The following is a 15,097-nucleotide window of genomic DNA, read 5'->3' as shown; positions in this document are numbered from 1 at the left end:
AGTTAAAGTTGATGTTGAGGTCAAAGAAAAACTTGGTGGAAAAAGTTAAGTTCAAAGTTAAAGAAAAGTTGGAATTAAGAAAGTATATATATATATAGAAATATATATGAAAGATAAGGTTAAAATTGAAATGAATGCTAAAGGATAAACATTAAAGTCAAAGACAATGTTAAGGTGAAAGTTCTAAATTCTAATGTTAATTATTTGGTTAATGTTAATTATAGTTACGAGTAGAATTAAGGTTAAAGTTGGATTCAACGTTAAGGGTAAAGACAGAATTAAAGGTTAAAAGCTAAAAATAAAGCTGGATATAAAATTAGTTTCATTTTCTAATGATTATTTAAAAAAACTAAATTTTTCATTTCTTTCTTTCATTTCTTTATTTCTTTCATTTCTTTCTTTCTTTCTTTCATTTCTTTCTTTCATTTTTCTTTCTTTCATTTCTTTCTGTCTGTCTGTCTGTCTGTCTGTCTTTCTTTCCAAAGACCGTTCCAGTAAAATCTTCCACAGATTCTTTAACAGACTGTATGTGATGTGTATGACATCCAGCTCATTATTAGTGTGAGACGTCATGCTTAATGGGGAAGCTGCAATCTTTAGATCCTGCTTGATCTCTTCTCTGTTTAATTCCTCTGATTAAAAAAAAGTGCGTAGTTAGCTGAGCTATGGTTCAGGCTGTGTATGTAGAGGTGGCGCGTGTCTGTGTGTGCGCGTGCGTTCGTGTGTTTTCCTACACATGTATGAGAGCACGAGTGTGTATGTGTGCATATGCAAAAAAACAATGCAAATGTGGGCCTGCACTCTGCTGTCCTAAAGCTTTTCCTGTAGAGAAACCCAAATTGCACCATCCTGCTACTGTACTACGCATGCATGCAAACACCCACACACACGCAAGCACAAATAGCAGAACACACATGCACATGCACACACACACACACGTATCTCATGTCACTTTCGCTACACTTGCACCTCTCGGAACAAGATCAGTTTCTTATACGTGTGTGTTGCTGTCAGATTGAGAAGATATCTTTCTCTGTTTAGATGAGTCACTTTCTTTTTTTACTTTCTTCCTTTCTTCTTGTTTTTTTTCTTCTGTTTGCCCGCAGGCCTTTTTTTAACGACACTGTAAACTTTATTTTGTATCTAAAGATGCCGGCATAAATCCTCCTGTGGTTTGGCACATTTGGGTTAAAGTGCATCATGTAAATAATGTTAGACTGACAGGGTTTTGACTCGATGTGAAGTCCCTCTGATCCTTCTCTTGGTTTAGGGTTTTCATTTCCTTCCCTTTCCATCTCCTTATCTTCGGTTTTCTCACAAGCTCAAAACCGCAACCACCGACTAACCACTGGACCAGTCACCAGAGACCAACTGTTACTATGGCAACACACACAACATCAGAATGGACACATCGACAACTTGCTAATGTCGCTAAATCGGCGGGAAACTTTCCACACAGTTTTTTCAGGCAATGACGGATTCAATTGTTCAGTTCAAACTTGATTATAAATCAAGCTTCTCGCTCGCTCGCTGCTGGTAACTACTGCCAATTAGCTCACATAAAGAATATATACAAAAATAATCAAATCAAAGCCCCGTCCCTTTCTGGTGTTGTACTAAAATCTGACTCCCCGACAAATCGTTCTCCTCTTCACATGTACGCATCGCACATTTTAACGCAGCTGTTCAAGACGTACATGGAAGCATTATATATTTCTGTACAGCCGACTTGTTACAAAGTTAGACTTTAAAATGCTATAGAAATGAAATAGAATTTGATTTAACATCCACAAAATCACTTGAATCCCGTGTAACACTTGTTTATTGGTTTCCGTCTGTCGGTTTATAAACGTCGTTCATTCTTCTCGCATTGATATGTCTGAGTTAGCGCTAACTTACTAACTAAGTTAGCTAGCAACTTCAGGTAATGTTGGTGAACTTGCAGCTCAATCTCAGGGAAATGACTGGTCTCTACTTCAAACCCTTTTGAAGAGTCTACATAGGAAATGAGGGATAAATAAGCGAAGCGAAGGTTTGATTGCAGACAGATCTAACGTCTGTTTCTAAACAATCATGTTAACTAAAGCTAAGCTAATACTATTTACTAGTCAGGATTTTATTTAGGTAAGGAAACAAAAAAAGTTTAGTTCATAAGCTATAAGCTAATTACTTATTAGTATAAGCTAATAACAATGAACTGACTTTATTTATCTGACACAAATGACTTTACATATTGTTCCAACATGAAATAAGTTAAATTAGATTTATAATTAAAGTTAAAAAAAAGTTATAGTAAAAGTAAGGTAAAGATTAAAGTTAAGGTTAAAGTTGATCACAAGTAAAGTAAAGGTTAAAGTTAGAATAAAGTTGAGTTTAAAGATTAAATAATTAAGTTAAAGTTACAGTATAAAAGTATAGAATTAAAGTTGTAAGTTAAATGTTAAAGTTTAAGGAAAGGTTTAATGTTAAATTGAATATATCTCACAGTTCCAATTTTTTTTAGACCGTGTTTTTAGACATTCTTTAAACTCCGGTCCAGTGAATAGTGTTATGGAAAGATTTTAAATTGAGAAACTGGGAACTCTGTTTATTTGAGAGAGCGTGAAAGAGAAAAGTTGTGTTTAAAAAAAAAAAAAGGTAATGCAACTCTGCCTTTAATTGTAACTGAAACTTCAGAATCTTTGCTACCTATTTATGCAGACTATTAATAAACAAAAGGAAAATGTGTACAGATGTCGTGTTGTATTGTATAAGCAGTGCGTCCATGGTGTGTGGGAGCAACGTTATACTTTGCCCTCGGCCGTTCTGGCGAGCTTTTATTGGCTGTTGCGTCTCATCTCGAGACACTCGTGTGTATCTGTGTTTTGGGAGAGATACTTGAGTGTGTTGGACCAGATTAGAGACACATTTTTCCAGGTGAGGGTTGAGGTCACCAGCTTGTAGTGCAGTAACTACCTGCTTTAGTGCCTGACGACATCACACTAGTTTACTAGTTAGTTACCGAATCTGTGACCCGAATTAGCACGTGTTCACTCGTGTGTGTATGTGTGAAAGAAAGATTGTGGGTGTGTGTAATGTAGCAATGTGTCCGAAACTCTGTATCCATCTAGTTCAGCTTCACTCATCTATTTGTTCGTGCCTTCCTTCCAGACGCTCAACAGATTAGTTCTGACGCCGAATCGTTATCTTCTCACAGACTTTACTGTATCAGCGTTTGCGCTGAGGATGTGTTTGCTGAGGAAAGCGATAACGCGTGTGTGAGTGTGTATCAGTGAGCTGAACCAATAGATACTGTAGTCTTCTGCTGTAGGAACGGGAAACAGGTTTCCTCTTCCGCTGAGTCCGGATGGACAGGAAGTGGAATTGTTTTTGGGTCGAGGGAAGACAGTAGAATTTGAAAGGCAGCTTTGTGTGTGTGTGTGTGGTGTCATCTTATTTCCTTTCAGGAGGTCTTAATGTCAGCTTAATTGATGAAGCCCTCAGCTGTACAATCGTCCCTTATGGTCGGGGGGCGAAGTAAATCTGTTGACCTCGTAAAGGCTGATTGATGCGTTCAGGATGAATCTGGCATGAGCCCTTGATCCTATTATGACCTTTGTGCTGTTACAAAGAGAAAGGAAATCTCAAGACAGCGTGAGATGTATTGTTTTTGGCTTTCATGTAGACTATCAGAATAGGTATAAATAGTCTACTTAGTGTCAGTTTCTTTAACACCAGAGCTACAGACGTTGTGTTAGACTCTGGAATGAAACGTCACCTGGTTGTGAAGTGTGTGTTTAAAGGGTTGGAGGCTGGAGAGCCGTCACGCCGGTCCTCTGAAACAAAGTCCTTACTGTCTCTGAGAAGTTCTTACTGAAAAGACACGTCTCATACCTTTTTCTAATGTCTCTTATCTTTGAGTCTTATTTTCCTTGGCACAGAGCCACGAAGTGAAGGAAGAGTGAGAAGACATTCTAATATTTTCTAACCTACTTTTAAATCATGCATTTCGGAATTCTGACTTTTTTTCAGCTTCTTTTCCAACAAATTTTTGTCTTATTCCAAGATTCACCCATTTTGTAACTTTTTTCAGTTAAATCATAGATGCATAAACCTCAAGCTTTTTTCTTCCGTTCAAAAAATCTGGGGTGTACAAAATTTTGCACCCAGCTGTACAAGATAAATGTAAGTTATGCTGGTGAAGATGTTCTTATTAAAATGATCATTTTTTAAAAAAGGTATTAAATAAATGTGTATTAAATAAAATCGCTATATCTTATACCTGGGAGCGTGAGGGAGCGTGATCGGTTTAGCAACAAAAAAAACGCCGCACTCAGTTGTGTGTTTCTACTCAGTGTTTTTTAAAAGGCTTCTTTTGGAATATGTGTTCTATGTAATATTGTAATACTCCGCAGGTTACTTGTGTGGCTGTGATTCAGATTCAGACATTTGGACTTCATGTCCCAGTTTGAAACAACAAAACAGAAGGAAATCATGTGGAAGGGGAATTAAGCACGATTGGGTAGAGCTGTGAGAAGATAACGGACCATTATCAAACGTTTGTGTGTGTGTGTGTGTGTGTGTGTGTGATGCGCTTCAGGTCAGTTCATTTCAGTTTTAGTTCCCCATGACCTTAACGTTTTAGTGCTTTGATCTTAGATTTAATTTTGTTATTTAAGATCCGTTAAAACTAGATTTGTTTAATTGCTTATATCACATTATGGTTCAAGTGTGTGTGTGTGTGTGTGTGTGTGTGTGTGTGTGTGTGTGTGTGTGTGTGTGTGTGTGTGTGTGTGTGTGTGTGAGTGTGTGAGTGTGTGAGTGTGTGAGTGTGTGTGAGTGTGTGAGTGTGTGTGAGTGTGTGAGTGTGTGAGTGTGTGAGTGTGTGAGTGTGTGAGTGTGTGAGTGTGTGTGAGTGTGTGAGTGTGTGAGTGTGTGAGTGAGTGTGTGTTGGGGTAACGAGTAGGCAGAAAAGGGTATTGCAAAGGTCACGGACTGTTTACAGCTTGAGCCACTTCCCACAGCATCTAGCCATATTTTACATGTAAGTTATTAGCATTGTTAACAATCATGTATGACTAGCGCAGCATAACCAAGTGTGTGTGAATCCTTCCATAATCGATTTCTTGACTTTCTTTTCAAGTGCCACCCACATTTTATTATTAAGTCCATTGTTCCAAGACAAAAGGTAGAAGGAAACGCTCGCTAACGTGATGTCGGTTTGTTTGGAAATGTCAGGTCTAGTTCATCAGAAACCCAAGTCCAGTGTGGTTCACAGTAAAGACCTTGACCTTGCAGGACTTCCTCTGAGCATATACCTCCTGTCACAGCTCTGACACAAAACAGCGTATGTTAAACAGAGGAGGTCGTTACAGCATGCTGTCATTTTCCGTGTCCCACTGCGAGTGTGATTCACTACAGCTGGGAACTGTTGAAGAAAAACAGTCACCATTTCCATCACAGAAACAGTGCCTCCTGCTCAGGGGTGGACCATTTAAACCTGATTTGTTTATTTGGGTTGAGTTTGTGCCATCTAAATGTAACGTAGGCTTATAGCTAACCCTAATTTGTTGCCCTTCGTATTGTTGTGAGATTCTGTAGTTTGATACTGAACAGTCAGGACATGGCATGGCTCCTGGATGTGTACAACATAAAGAAAAACACCACATTACAGCTCTGATGTTTTGTTAAACTTGACAATAATTGCTTGCATGGTGTATCTCGTTTCTGAAGTGGTTGCTTGTATAATATCCGTATCCAGGACCTGTCCTTCAGGTAAACTGGGTATGAGGTGGGTATCAGTCTACCTGAAGACTGGACTTGATTACTGCAATGCACTCCTGGAAGGTCTACCTATGAACGCAATTCGCCCTCTGTGAATAATCCAAAATGCAGCTTCACGGCTTGTTTTCAACCTGCCAAAGTTCTCGCAATCCACCCCGCTGCTGCGATCCCTTCCGGTAGCTGCACGCATCAGATTCAAAACAATGATGCTTGCCTACAAAGCCAAAAAACAGACCAGCTCTCTCTTACCTCAAAGCCCTTATCACTCCTCGCACTGCAGCTCGCACCTTCAGACCTACCAGCACTGCTCGACTGGTTCCACCATCTCTCAGGGTAAGAGGCAAGTATACTACAAGACTCTTTTCTGTTCTGGCACCGACGTGGTGTAATGAACTTCCCCTAGAGGTCCGGACAGCCGAGTCACTGGCTATTTTCAAACGACAGTTGAAGACCTGCTTATTCAGGAAACACTTCAACTAGCACTTCCTTACTTGTTTGTTGTATTTAAAACCAGAGTTAATGTATCCAATGATGGAGACTTAAGCACTTTTTTACATCGCTCTGGATAAGGGCGGGGTGCACGGTGGCTTAGTGGTTAGCACGTTCACCTCACACCTCCAGGGTTGGGGGTTCGATTCCCGCCTCCGCCTTGTGTGTGTGGAGTTTGCATGTTCTCCCCGTGCCTCGGGGGTTTCCACCGGGTACTCCGGTTTCCTCCCCCGGTCCAAAGACATGCATGGTATGTTGATTGGAATCTCTGGAAAATTGTCCGTAGTGTGTGATTGTGTGAGTGAATGAGAGTGTGTGTGTGTGTGCCCTGCGATGGGTTGGCACTCCGTCCAGGGTGTATCCTGCCTTGATGCCCGATGACGCCTGAGATCCCCCCGTGACCCGAGGTAGTTCGGATAAGCGGTAGAAAATGAATGAATGGAAAAGGGCGTCTGCCTAATGCTGTAAATGTAAATGTAACATACCCTGGACACAAGTCCAAGTACATACTCCTTCGCACCTCATGGCCAGGGAAATTTTGAGAGGTGGAAAGAACCTGGATAAATTGTAAGAAAAGCAACAAGAATATAAACAAGAAAGAAGAACCAGCACCCAAAGCTCAAGATGGAACCTAGCTGTGTTTCTACAATGCTTTCCACTGCACTCTGCTTCCCCTTTTGGGTTTCCATAATGTTTTCTAATCAGGCATTGAAGAAGTTGATAACATTACCATGGCAACCAGAATAACATAGTGGAACTTGATGTCGCTAATCTCCTTTGATGTTTACTTATATCTGGCATCTCTGCTTCTTAACAATCAGATTGCTTCTTAGTAACTAGCCAGTCAAATTGTCGGGTGTATGCATAGTTATGGTCCAGGATCTGACGGAATACCAGCTGGTCCTCGTTTTGCATCTTATGCTGGCTCCTCCCTTGCCTACCATTTCAGCAACCCAAAACAATGGAGGACCTCTAGTTCATGTGCGATGTTTGGTCGGGTCATTCCAATCACTGATCATTTGGTCCACACACATGCCTCTGTAGTGGCTTTGTTTTGGCCTTTATGTTCACTGGACATCCATCTATGTATCCATCCATTTTTTTAACCACTTATCCTACACAGGGAACCTGGAGCCAATCCCAGGCTATACAAGTTACAGGGCAGGGGACACCCTGAAAGGGGTACTAGTCCTTTGCAGGGTTGATCAGTGCATGCTGGCTGTTGTCACACTATTAAAGTCCTCTCTGGTGCCTGTGTGTTTTTCCTCTTATGCCCCTTTTCCACCGAGGCAGTTCGAGTGCTGAGTGCCAGAGCCTAATTTAGAACCAGTTCTTTCTTTTTCGACAGCCAAAGCACCGGCTCTGAACCAGGAAAAGTGGTTCTTAAGTAGCACCAAAACGTTGCTGGTCTAGACTTAAGAACCGCTTATGTCAGGGGCTGTGGGCGGGGCTACTGTTAGCGCCTTTGATAATGTAGCTTAAGTATACTAATGTTTAATACTTTTTTACTTTAAGCACACATGATAGTAAGTAGCTACATGCTAAGGCTAAATTTTTTCTGTGTTAATGATAAAATAACGTTATGTACTTTCTCGATTGCAACCTCCGTTTATACAGATTACATGGAGCTGCACGTACACATTGGATTCACCGCGTTTGGGTGTTAATGTAGGTTCACAAAGCCATGAGCATTAACAGTAAAGCAACATCCGCCATTGTTGATGTGTTTGTGTTTGCCGCTGCTGCGCTAAAGTTGCTGGGACACATGACACGTATACAGTGACGTCAGACCCGGCTCTGTGATGCTCTCTAGCCGGTGGAAAGACAAACCGGTTCTTAGAAGGTTTACCAGTGGAACCAACTTTGAACCAGCACCAGTGCTAGCTCTGAACCAGCACCCGGTTCTTTTTGGTGGAAAAGGGGCATTAGTCAGGCTGGAGCTCTTTTAAGCAGATTGGACAAAAACCTTATCCAATGCTTTCATAAAATCCCACAGTGAATAAACGCACAAACCTGCTGCTGTCGGCGAAGCCTGTATTAAGCTCTCGAGTAATTACTTCTATCAAATATGTAGGAGTTTTACATCTCCATGTTGATTTTACAACCTCTGCATTTCTACTTCTATCCAACATCCATAGAGGTAAGTGTATATTCATTAAGTGCTTTATGAATATGCTCGAGAGGCCACAACACATTTATGAGAACAAATCAACCACATTAAAATTCTTGCCCCTAACAGCCATTGCTTTTCCTTCCTCGAGTTGACGGATGGGTTTCCAGAGAGAGGAGCAGGAACACATTGAAGTGGTTTGGCGAACACATACCTGGCCAATACTCCCACTCATTTGTTCTGCCTGAACGAATTTCCTTGACTGTTTTGTCTCTGGTTCCAATTCAACTCGTGTATCTCTGAATCATTTATGAGCTGCTGTTTGATGACAGGAGGTCAGGACATGCTTTACCTGGCTAGATTCCAAGTTGCCATAATAATTTCTGGACATTTTCCACCATTGTACTCTTCTTTAGATGCTATATGTGTTTTTAAACACTGCAAAAGTTGCAAAACTAACACAACATTGATTCCATGGATTGCTGAAGCGATTACCAAATGCAAAATATAGAAATGTGAAAGGTCTTATTAACTGCCCATTACATGCTAATGCATGCTAAATAGTATTAGCATGCGGTGCCTGAACGTCAGTTCTTGAGTGGGAGAGTGTGTTTTAGTGGTGTCTCAGTCAGAAAAACCTGTCTGCAGTATTAAGTTGTAAACATTGATTAGGTACAGTAAAAGTATTACTTATAGCAGCTACAGGAACCCAGAGAGACCAGTCGGCTCCATAAACCACTGCTTGTTTGTCAGTAAAAATGCTAACCTTCTGATGAGAGGTCCATAAATAGAGGTGCTGACGAGCTAACTCTCGAACCTGATAACTCTGATAAAAGACCACAATGTTTTTCAACACAGCCGAGCCAGGACTCCCAAATCCCCTCTGGCCGCCGTTCACACCTCTGTGGGTGTGTGATTTAGCTACTGATCAAGCACTGTGCAATGCACCCTGTAGGTAATGGAGAACGTGCCCTTGTATTTTAATAATTTAATAATATTTTAATTGCATTGCATTAAAATAACAGCAGCTAGACCTCCTATTACGATATTAATACACCATTGACCAGTGCCACCAACACGATGTAATTTGTACGTTAACGTAATGTTTATTTATTGCTTAATAGGACTTGTCTAAAGTTTGGCTGCACAGCGTCAGCTCTGGCAAAGCCTCACGGTTGTCCTTGATCTACACACAAAACACAACCCAGACTGCTGTTCACAGCATTTTCTGAATTTGCTAAATAGACTTTTTTTTTTCTGTTTACAGCATCCATCCTTTCTTTTAAAGTTTATGCAGAACTATATATATATATTAAATATATATATATTACTTTTGTTTGTTTCTTGCAGTTATAAGTGGGATCGTTGCCAGAACCCAGTATGCCAGTGTGATTAGGTCTTTTGTAATCGAGGCACGTTAACACGTTATCACGTTAACATCCTTGTCTGACAGGTTGACAGTTAAAAAGTTTACTTTAATTTATGACGTATTTCTCAGAAGCTTCCATTGTTGTGGTTGTTTATGTACTAATCTAGATAGAAGATCCAGATGAACAAAAAAAACAGCATTTACATTTATTTGTTTCTGGCGCTATGCCACGTACTTCCGTTTGGGAGGAGTTTAGTGCTGACGTATGTGGCTTGAACAACCACATTCATTTACACCTGTCCAGTTTCATCTGAAACGAGTCCCAGACCACCTCCTGAAGGGGTTTGTACCATCGGATTTATATCTGTCTCGAAAACGTTTCGGAGGGCATTTAGACCTGGTCTTTTTACCATCGGATAGATATCGGATCACAGAAAACGCATGAAGTGACCAGGTGTAAAAAGCCCCTAAGTGATTTGACAGAGTTCCAGCTTGTTTAGTTGAAGGAGATGTCCAATCTTACCTGGAATGGGCCGGTGTGGGTGCTGGTTTTCATTCCGATAAAACGTGCCACACTTGATTCCACTCATTTAATCAGTTGATCTTGGTTTTCAGTAGAAAGACTAGCAGGTGTGGCTTCTACTAGACCTGTTGCTCTGTGGTGTCTGTGTATGTATTTACACAGATGAAATCAAACACATGACCGTGATGGTTATCTCTGTGTAGAGTAAAGAGTTTTTTAGGTGATAAGTGGATAGTTTTCCTCCAAGCAGTACTAGTTTCCTGCTCATTTATGTCCGTGTAGCCGCTGCCTAATCATACGTACATTTGTCTGTCCTCCCTTATCCAGCCATCTGTGCATCTGTTTCTTTTGCAACATATGTCTATTTATTCACCATCTGTCCATTTATCCTTCTGTCTAGTTATCCGTCCGTCCATCCGTTTATTTATCCACTCATCCGTTTCTCATCGTTTGTTCATCCCCCTTTCCAACTGTCCATTCATCCATCCTTGTCTTTATCCAACCATCCATCCTTCTATTTCCCTCCAAACTTGTACTGTAGGACTTTGTGTAATATTTGTCATGCTGTGTGTGTGTGTGTGTGTGTGTGTGTGTGTGTGTGTGTGCGCGATCATATTTGTCACTCAGTCTTGTATTGAAAGTTATAAAAAACGGTCTGTCGAGTCAAATGAAAGGATCACAGTGTAGTCACATGACCACCACCCTCCTCCGTCCAAATCCTGTTTCTCACAGCTAAGCTAATATCTAGCTTTTAGCGCTATGACTGTCTTTTTAGCTAGCTGTTACAGGAAGTCGATTGTAAATCGGTTCAAAATGATCCTTCGCTGTGAGTTAGGAAGCATTTTCACCTTGTGTGTTATGCGTGTCATTTGTGTGATTTTTGTGTTTGTGTGTTGCAGGTGAGACAACCGGTGCTAGCAGAAGGAGGAGCGATCACTCAGCAACTAGGTAAGGGAGGCGTGGCCTCTGTGTCTTACACTATATGGCCACGTTCACACTGCAGGTAAAAGTGGCCCAAATCTGATTTTTTTTTGGGGTCATGTGACCAGGTCAGACTTCTTCAGGAGTAGTGTGAACACTCAAATCTAGCCCAGATCTGATTTTTTTCAAATCAGATTCAGACCACTTCCATATGTGGTCCTGAATCAGACCCAAATCTGATTTTTTCCAACGTGGCCGCAGTGTGAACAACCGAGGCGGATTTGATGCGACTTTTACGTCAATCTACATCTACATTCGTCACAATTATGCGCCGGCGAGTTCGCACACAAACGTGACTACGCCTACACAATGGATCAAATCATCAAAAGTTGCCCTCGACATCTGAAAATCCAAACACTGCGTCTCTGTGCTGCCATTACACAAACATTCAGAAAGAAAAGCGAAAATGCTTACTTCCTCCATAACCTCGCCAACTTTAGCGCAGCGGCGTGCTGCGTGTGACGTCATTGTTATTGTTCGTTTGCGCATGCGGGTCAGTTCGAAACAGCAAAGTTCACACTGGTATCTGATATAGGCCACATTTTAAAAGGTAATGTGAACAGCCAAACAAAAAAAAAATCAGATGAGCAAAATATCCGAATTGAGCATTAAGACTTGCAGTGTGAACGCGGCTTATGTGAAGGAGGTGTGGACTGTGTGTCTTACTCTTTATATGAAGGAGGTATAGCTTCTCTGTTGTCAGTCTTAGCGAGGCTCAGTCTCACGTCTCGCGTATGAGTAACAGTCTAGTTGGCAAGGCATTTTACGATGTTGGAAAAGCAGCGTTTTTCTATAAAACCTCCCACTGCACAGTGTCTCACTCACCATGTGTGTCTTTCTCGTCATTCTGACGTCAGCTGCTGCCTATATAATAATAATCGATCATTTTAATATCGATATTATAATATTTTAATATGACTCTCCTGTCACGTCTAATCAAGTGTTATTCTACAGCAGCACCTGTTGTGTAGAATAGCGACTGTAACTCTAACCGGTGTTAGACTTTGTGTGCGTCTGTTACACTAACCCTAATTATCCCAACGGCTATAAGCCGGATTACGGATAAAGAGCATTGAGATTTATTTTATTATTACTATCCACTCAATCGCTGTTTGTAAATTTTGAATGAAAAGAACATGACCGCAGACTGTAGCAGGTTTCTTGCTCACGTTAAATACCAACAGTGTTACGATCGTGAAATTCCAAGCCTCCTGACCAATCAGAATCGAGCGTTCAGCAGTCCCTGGACACGACGCCTGGATCCTGACCTTGTGCTGAAATTCGAGTGTGATTGATGAGGAATTTTATTTGTGTTGAATTTTAAAGTGATTATGCAAGTTAACAGACATCCTCCTTAAACAGACCCCACTACCTCCCTCTCTCTCTCTCTCTCTCTCTCTCTCTCTCTCTCTCTCTCTCTCTCTCTCTCTCTCTCTCTCTCTCTCTCTCTCTCTCTCTCTGATTAATTTGTTCCATTGCTGTTGTGAGTGTAATGTGAGTCTGGTAATGGTAGGAGAGAGAGAGCGGGAGAGATTCACAGACCTTTGGGCAGATGGGAGAAATGAAGACGAGGAAACGCCCACACAGGATTGTTAAAGCAATCCAGAGCTAAGTTTGTGTGACTCTCTCTTTCTTTCTTCTCTCTTTCTCTGTGCCTGTTCTTTCTGTCTCTCTTTCTCCATCCGTCTGTCTGTCTCTCTATCCCTCTCTCCCTCTCTCTCTTTGTAAAGCCCCTCCCACTGCTCTTCCAGCTGCCCTCCAATCCTCTGGTCTCTTCTCTTTCTTTTCCGAACCGTTCTCAGCGCTCTACACTTTCACACATGCTATGATGTCATGCGTGTCCAGAAAACAGTCAAATTCTTCTTTAATGATGTCGTTCAGGCCGCAGCACCGCTCCCAAACTTAACGCTCCTTTGTACTCTACAAACGAGAGCGAGAAGGCGGTTAACCTTTTAAAGCGTAAAAGCATGCGTTTGGAGAGACCCTAACCTGCCACTGTACTCTGGGGCAATCGGCGAGATTAGTGATGCACGTCTCACTCTCTGTCTGTCTGTCTCTCTCTCTGCTATGCTGTAATCACAAGAGGGAACTGGGGGAAAAAGTGAAGGGTTTATTATTGGCCAATGGGAGGGAACAGGACCCTCAAAACTGCCAGGTGGATTACTGCTGAAGAGTTTCAGCAAATAATGAGCAGATAATGAATGAATGGTTGTCTAAAAAGAAAGAAGTTAGTTGTTGTGGTGGTAAGAAACCTGGCTGCTTCTACCCTGTGGCATTGAATTATAGTCATGGAGCCACCTGAGGAGCTGATGGAGTTCTTTTCGAGTGAAGAGCGCTAGATGTCCAAGAAGGTGGACGAGGCTTGGTGGATGCGAGGTGCTGGGTTTGTGCTTTTCGGATACAAATAGTTCAGCAGTTAATTAAAGCAGTAAAGCCTTGTCTTGGACTCGAATCATAAGAGTGATTCTACAAAAGGCAGATGATCTCAGCTTGGGCTTGGATAGACATCTCCTCTTAATGACATCCGGAGAGGTTATTCTTTCTGAGCTAACACTGTTTTTAGAGTGCAAAGAGAAGTCCAGACCGTCCTCAGTGAGAGTTTGTGCATTCCTGCAGAGAACTGGTGTTCTAAACCTCTCGGATACGAGAGGGTTGGAGACCGATGGAGGCCCTTATTAAAGAAGTGACAGGCTTGAAGACATCATGTCTTAACATCATGACATCAACTTACTACCTAGTGTCTACAGCAAATACATCCAAAGAGGACATCTGCCGGACACGAAAAGATGGAGTTCCCAAGAATCAGAGTTTCTTTTATAAATAAAGAGCAAGAAGATGAAGTTGCAGGTTCAGTGTTGTCCTTGAACGCTCCTCAGCTTGGTTACGCAGAACCTGCAACCAAGAAAGCAACATACATCACTGTCAAAGTGACTCATTCGGAACTCGCTTGAAAGGCAAGCGTCGGAACGTCTAGGTGTCCAGGTTGTTGGAGACGGACTTCCTGGTGAAGGACAGGTGGAGAACCCTGTATTAACCTCCTGTAGAAAAGCAAACAGCTGATGTGCAGTGGAGGATTATTCAAGGAGAAGTAGTTACAGCCCGACATGTGACGCACACGAATACAGCAGTGAGCCAGGACTGTAGGGTTTGTGGACTGGCAGGAGATTGTTTTTAAAACGTAGAAGACGAAGTTCTTTTAAAACTTCTTAACAGCTGGATTCAGGCATCTGATGAACAATTCTCAGAAAAATGTATTTAAACGGAGGAGCGAAGTACAGTTTTTTAAATAGAAGGAAAGTGTGTGTTAAACTGGAAAGCAAGGAAAAATAAGGGGTTGCATCTCTCTCTCTCTGTCTCTCTCCCTCCCTCTCTCTCTCTCTCTCTCTCTCTCTCTCCCTCCCTCTCTCTCTCCCTCCCTCTCTCTCTCTCTCTCTCTCTCTCTCTCTCTCTCTCTCCCTCTCTCCCTCTCTCTCTCTCTGACTTTTCCTGTCTAATTTAATAAAGTCTGCATGACTGACCTCACTCTTACAGAATGCACCAAAACAGTGTGTGTGTCTGTGTGTGTCTCTGTGTCTGTGTGTGTCTCTGTGTCTGTGTGTGTCTCTGTGTCTGTGTGTGTCTCTGTGTCTGTGTGTGTCTCTGTGTCTGTGTGTGTCTCTGTCTGTGTGTCTGTCTGTGTGTCTCTGTCTGTCTCTGTCTGTGTGTGTGTGTCTCTGTGTGTGTATGTCTCTCTGTGTGTCTCTGTGTGTGTCTGTGTCTGTCTGTGTCTGTCTGTGTGTGTCTGTGTGTGTCTCTGTGTGTCTCTGTGTGTGTGTGTGTTTGTCATACACACAGTTTTGAAAGCTTTTCTCCACAATAGAGA

The 15,097-nt window shown here is 41.8% G+C and overlaps 1 protein-coding gene across 2 annotated transcripts in view; it reads left to right on the top strand.

Annotated features, from left to right (window-relative positions):
• Positions 1–15,097, top strand: part of add3a (adducin 3 (gamma) a) — a 63,535-nt gene that overhangs the window by 6,742 nt on the left and 41,696 nt on the right. For both annotated transcript variants that reach the window (XM_060859552.1, XM_060859549.1), the window contains exon 2: positions 11,154–11,202. The gene's annotated coding sequence lies outside the window, so the exon portion shown is untranslated. The remainder of the gene's footprint in view (positions 1–11,153; positions 11,203–15,097) is intronic.

Source organism: Tachysurus vachellii, chromosome 23 (genome assembly GCF_030014155.1).
Source record: "Tachysurus vachellii isolate PV-2020 chromosome 23, HZAU_Pvac_v1, whole genome shotgun sequence".
NCBI lineage: Eukaryota > Metazoa > Chordata > Actinopteri > Siluriformes > Bagridae > Tachysurus > Tachysurus vachellii.
This window is presented reverse-complemented; position numbering and strand designations above follow the sequence as displayed.